Source organism: Hemicordylus capensis, chromosome 5 (genome assembly GCF_027244095.1).
Source record: "Hemicordylus capensis ecotype Gifberg chromosome 5, rHemCap1.1.pri, whole genome shotgun sequence".
NCBI classification, from domain to species: domain Eukaryota; kingdom Metazoa; phylum Chordata; class Lepidosauria; order Squamata; family Cordylidae; genus Hemicordylus; species Hemicordylus capensis.
In genome coordinates, this window is record NC_069661.1 from 43,092,399 (window position 1) to 43,098,425 (window position 6,027).

Here is a 6,027-nt window from a genome sequence, read left to right on the forward strand (position 1 = left end):
AATTACCACTGTGCGCTATAGCCAGGACTAATGAACTAGTGGCACTTTTCCAGGCCTCTGGGGAGCTCCCATCACATTTTCATTTGCAGTAGTCGTTAAAGTTGCATTTTCTCCTGTCTTCTGATTTTTCTTCCAAAGATGCACTGCCGGAGGGATGATGGCTACATGCTCCATTCTTCCTTCTTCTGCTCATTTTCTCACTTTTGGGTTTCAATTTATTTTAATTGTTTTATTATATTTTTATTTTCAATTTTAATGTTTACCACCCTGAGCCACTTTAGGAAGGGCAGTATATACACTGAATGAAATGGATGGATGGATGGATGGATGGATGGATGGATGGATGGATGGATGGATGGATGGATGGATGGATGGACGGACAGTCAGACAGACAGACAGACAGACAGACAAATGATAAAGGACAGAGAGCCTGGACTTATTTTGTTGGAGGGAGAGTTTATTTAGTGTAAGGCCATGGTGATACCCCTTCAAAGCTCATGAGAAGAACCGTCTGGGGGAAGAAGGGTCTCAGGCGAATATTCAAATATTGGAGTCGAATATTCACACAGACCTACTGTACACTCAATGATCCATTTCAGATAAAATGGGAAACCATGATTTTGTGCTACAAGAATGAATACCTGTGAGTCATGGGCTCACATCCGCATCCTCCCGTCTCTCTTCTCATTTTGCACACAAAAAACTCACTTGCAGTTTCAGCTAAGCCGTATATCTGGGGGGCTGTAATCCTGGTTTGTTTCCCCTAACTGAACAAAATCAACCCATGGTTGCAGATTCTGGTTTATTTAGAGAAGGAATTAGGTGGCATCCATTAATAAAACTTCAGCCCAGAGCACTTTTGAGTCTCTTGAATGTGACATAGGTGTTCTTATTCTGGACACTCGTGTAATATTACCAAACCTTTCTTCTAAAAAGATGTATATTAGGGATGTGCAAATTGATTCAGGTACAAATCGATTTGTACCTGAATCTAGCTGATTTGGGTGATTTGGAGACAAAACAAATCACCCCTGTAGTCCAATGGCAAGATTCGGGTACAAATCATATCACACCTGATTTTATTCAGATTCCTCGTATTAATTCCCCTGGATTCCCAGTTTTCATTTAAAAAAGAAAGAAGCTCTAGCCCTTGTAGAAGTGGAGTTCTACGAATCTCTATGAAGATTCATTACACACCTTCATTTCTTCTATTCATTTTGACTGTCTTTTCGACAGCACCAACTGTCAACTGCCATGTGCGAACTACACCCCACTCCCACCTGCAAGGCAGTGGGGTACTACTCAGTTCATGTTCTAGGATTTTTTTCAAGTGTTTAGGATCTTTGATGTCTAATAACCTTTTCTCATAATGAATCCCTAAACATTTTTGAGGTGTTGAGACTCTTTGGTGTGATTCATTACACACCAAAGAGTCTCAACACCTCAAAAATGCCTAAAATATAAACTGAGTACCCCGTGGCTTGTGGGTTGAGGGGTAGTTGGAACATGGACGCCACTAATTCCCCACCCCCATCTGCAAAGCAGTGAGGTCAAAATGAACAGAAGAAATGAAGGTGTGTGATGAAGACACCAAAGAATCTAAACACTTCAAAAATACCTTAAAATATACTGAGTATCCCTGTGTGTGTGTGTGTGTGTGTGTGTGTGTGTGTGTGTGTGTGTGTGTAGTTGACACATGACAGTTGACAGTTGGCACTGTCCAATGATAGTCAAAATGAACAGAAGAAACAAAAGCGTATAATGAATCATCATAGGGATTCATTATGAGGAAAAGTTATTATACACCAAAGAATCCAAACACTTGAAAAATGACTGCACATTTTGCTCCATAACTCCACTTCTTCAAGGGCTAGAGCTTAGCTTTAAAAAAAAAAACAAAACAAAAAAAAACTGGGGCTCCAATTTAGGGTTTGGATATGGCAACTTCAAATCCCCATTGTTTCCTATGGTAGAAATGTTCAAAATCAGTAAAAACTAAAAGAAATCATTAAAAATCAACCAGGTGTCCCACAGTCTTGAAACCTGGAAGGTCGGCGGCACCCATGGGGACCTACCCACCACTCATATTTGGTGTCCCTAGGACCAAATTGAATTTTTAAAAAATCAATTTGTGCACATCCCTAATGGAGCACCTTTATCCATCACACAGTTCCCAGAGTGCATGTGTGAGCCCACCTTCCAGTGTTGGGAAAGCTGTGCTGACATTGGATGTGACATGCAAACACACCAGTTGCAGTCCAGAACTTGGCATCTGTAACCTAGATTTGAACTACAGGACAGCTGTTGGGCTTGAACTGCCAGAAGAGTCGAATATGCTGGCATCGGCAGATTCGCATGTCATGCCCAATGTTGGCAAATTCTTCACAACACCAGAAGTCAGGCTCATGCACACACTTGGGGAACTGGTGACTGTTGAACCTCTAGTTAGATGTGATATGTGAAACCGTCCATTGTAATAATCAATTTTTACAAAGTATTTCAAAGTTAAGTTACTCCAGTACAAAGCATGTGTTAAATGGACCCATAAGAGAAATTACTGCTGATCCCGGATAATTGTTAAGTGAATAACACTCTCTGTCCAAATTTTAAAAATGCTAGAGCCTTATATGTAAATTCAGCTTATAAGTAACAATATGCATCTTGATTTAAACTAACATTACTTATGTGTTTGAACAAGAAGCTTTTGGGCCAACGATGGAATGTCGCTGGCTGACAGCCTGACTAATGAAGCACACATGTAAGGAGGCTCTGTGGGATTTGCTGTGGATGTGCACGAAGCAATACTGACCACTCAAGATGGCATCTGGGCATGCTCAGATGCCATTTCCTGCTTGACATTGTCCAAAGGTTGCTGGGAACAGGGAACTGTTCTAAAGCAAATGCAGCAGGGCAAACAGAGAGCCTGGTGGCTTAATGTAAACAGCACTGCTCTGGAGTAGCAGAGGAGCAACAGAGGAGGCAGGTAAGACCTGCCTTCCTCCCCTAAAGGTGCCCACTCGTCCCCAGTTGAAACAATTCAAAATATTTCACCTGGAAGTAGAGGTGCTGAGATGCTTCGAGCACATCCATAGTGCTGTTGTGCCACATGGCTAACACTTCTGAGCACTGCTGATCCTGTTTCTGAGTCTTTCCAGAGAGCCAATAATGCAGACCCTCCTTACGCATGCTTCTGGAGCATGAACAGCACTCAGAGGTTGTATCCCTGTGACACAACAGCATGGCTGCAGGAAGACTGAGGGGGTTGTGTGAGAGTTCCTGGCATGTTCCTGCAGAGCCTCCTTACACACGCACCTCATTAGTCAGGATGCCAAATACTAAGCCCAAATATAGGGTTTTTAAAAACCTGCTTGTCTGGTCGCAGAGTATCCTGCAAGGCCTTGAACAGAACTAGCCATTAGTATTGTATTAGCCCACTTTGTTCTTCTCCTGAGTCAAGAGGTGGATAATTCGAATTAACAGGATCACTCAAGACACAGGAAGTTGTGAGGAGGACTGTTGACTGTTCATTGTACTCAAGGGTGTCTGCCAGACTTTTTCCAGGGTGAGGGGGGAAGTCAGCAATCCATACCCTCTGCCCTGGGAGTATGGCCCATTGAATTCAAAGAGAGCTGGCTCAGTCTGGAGGGAGGGACTGCCCATTCCCCACCCTGCATGCCCACTTTGCTACTTATTCTGTTTCTTTTGTCCTACATTTTTAAACGATTACCATTTTAAAATGATTGTAAAATGATCGTGTGTGTGTGTGTGTGTATTCCTGTAGACAGACTGCGTAGGGATGTGGCAAGCCATGCCCCCACTGAAGCACCAGATTGGGCAGTGGGGATTCCATATGCAAATAGGGAGAAGGAGCCTGTGAGAGCAGAAGCACCATGGTGATTGGGCAGAGATTCCATATGTAGATAGGGAGGAGGAGCCTGTGGCCCCATAGTGATTGGGCAATGGGGATTCAATATGTAGATAAGGAGGAGGAGCCTGTGATGTCAGCAGCCTGAGGGGAATGAGCGGCCATGGCAGCACTGGCAGCAAGGAAGGGCCCAGTCAACCACTGCTACTGTTTGGGGCTACCGAGGCCATTGTCAGAGGGAGGCAGGCAGGCAAGGGACAGGCCTGGGCCTGTCAGTGGCCTGAGGAGAATGAGTGGCCATGGTGTGGCAGCAGTGAGGAATGGCCTGGTCAACCACTGCTGCTGATCCTATGGGGAGGAGCAGGGCTCGGGTGAGTGTGGGGAGGTCTTTGGGACTGCAGCTTGGCCAATAGACAGCAGCAATGCTAAAGCCACGACCAAGAGGGGTGAGGTTGATGAAAGCAATGTGATTGAGGAGGAGGAGCAGGAGTGCAGCTCAGGTGAGGGTGGGGAGATCTCTGAGGTGAGGGGGACTGTGGCAGGGGGTGAGGGGAGCTATCAAGTCCTAGCGTGCAGATGCTCTAGAGCGAGTGAGAGTTCCAGCATTGAAGTGGAGAGAAATAATGGCGGTGGCAAGGAGGCGGATGTGGAGGGCCAGCAGGCAAAGCCCTGCCAGCGAAATCCCATCGGCTGGGAGTAGGAGGTGGCAGCAGCGGGACGGCCTGGACCTGGCCTGCCTGCCGGGGTGAGACAGCGGCATTGGCAGGCCCTGGCCCAGCCACATGGAAGAAGCGGTGGTGGGCCAGCCTAACCTAGCCGGTGGTGGTGGAAAAGCCTGGCCCGGGGGGTGGGGGTGGGGGCCGACCATTCGGCCGGCCAGAAAGCCAGGCATACCAGCGTGGGGTGTGTGGGGCTGGGTCCAACTAGAGGCACAGATGCTCTGCGCCCAGGCCCACTAGTACATACACACACACCACCTTTCATTAAAAATAATCCCAAGGCAGTTTTACAACATATTAAAAACAATAAAATCTATAACAGAAACAAACAGCCAATAACATTTTTTTTCAAAAAATGCAGCACATTAAAGCATTATTAATAAAAAAGAAATAGAAGAGCACCCTTTAAAATATAAACACCTGAGTAAAAAGCCAGGTCTTTATCTGCTTTTTAAAAACAGCAAGAGAGGTTGAGAAGCACCTGCTTATTGGGAGAGTATTCCAAAGCCTGGGGCAAAGAGCAAGAAGGCCCCATCTTGTGTGCACAACAATAATGTCTTTCAACCTATTCCCAAATAATACTTATGTATAAAGGAAAAATCAGCATCCGACAATTTACCATATCGATTTCACTTGGGGAATGTTTATATAAACTGAACTCCTTATATGACAAGAGCTGGTATTTACCCCATAACACAACGCCTCTCTCAGAGCAGTAGGTTGATTCCAGTATAATTCTGCGAATCTATAGCTTGAAATAAATGTGTGCTGGGTGTATAGAATCCTATTTTTAGGGTGAGTTGCTAAAATCCTTGAATAATTTAATATAAATAAGCCCCAATCTTACAAAGACAAATGAGTGGCCTTGTGTGTGTATTTTTCTGTCCCAAATTACATTGTATTGAACCACATTTGTCATCCAGTCCCTTACCAAACTGTGCTCCATTAGCCTAAACTAATCAGTCGGAGGCAGATGGCAATTTGACAGCAAGAGAGACGGCAAGCTGACAGCCTTCCCTCAAAACATCCTGTGTTCCAAGTGCCAAGCTACCTTGACATTTAATTTTAAAAGTAACTCAACATAGCTAAAAAACCCCCCTCAAAAAAACCCCTCAAAAAAAACAAAAAAACCCCACAAACAAACCCAACTATATGTCTCTGCAAAATCAATTTAGCCTTATTTAAACCAGAAATCTCAGTGCCTGGGAGGCACATCTATTTGTTGTTGTTTTTTTAAAAAAAAAAAATCAGTGTTGTTACCATGGGGAATATTGATAGTATTATAAATGCAGAGTGAATGGTCTAGGCCATTGGGCTTGGCCCTGGAGATGAAAAGAAAATAATAGTCTTTAATAAGCAACATGTAGTGCTATGAATACACACATCTAGCTGCTATAATGGGGCCAATGGGTCCCCCGCCCCCACTTCAGAATGTTTACATGT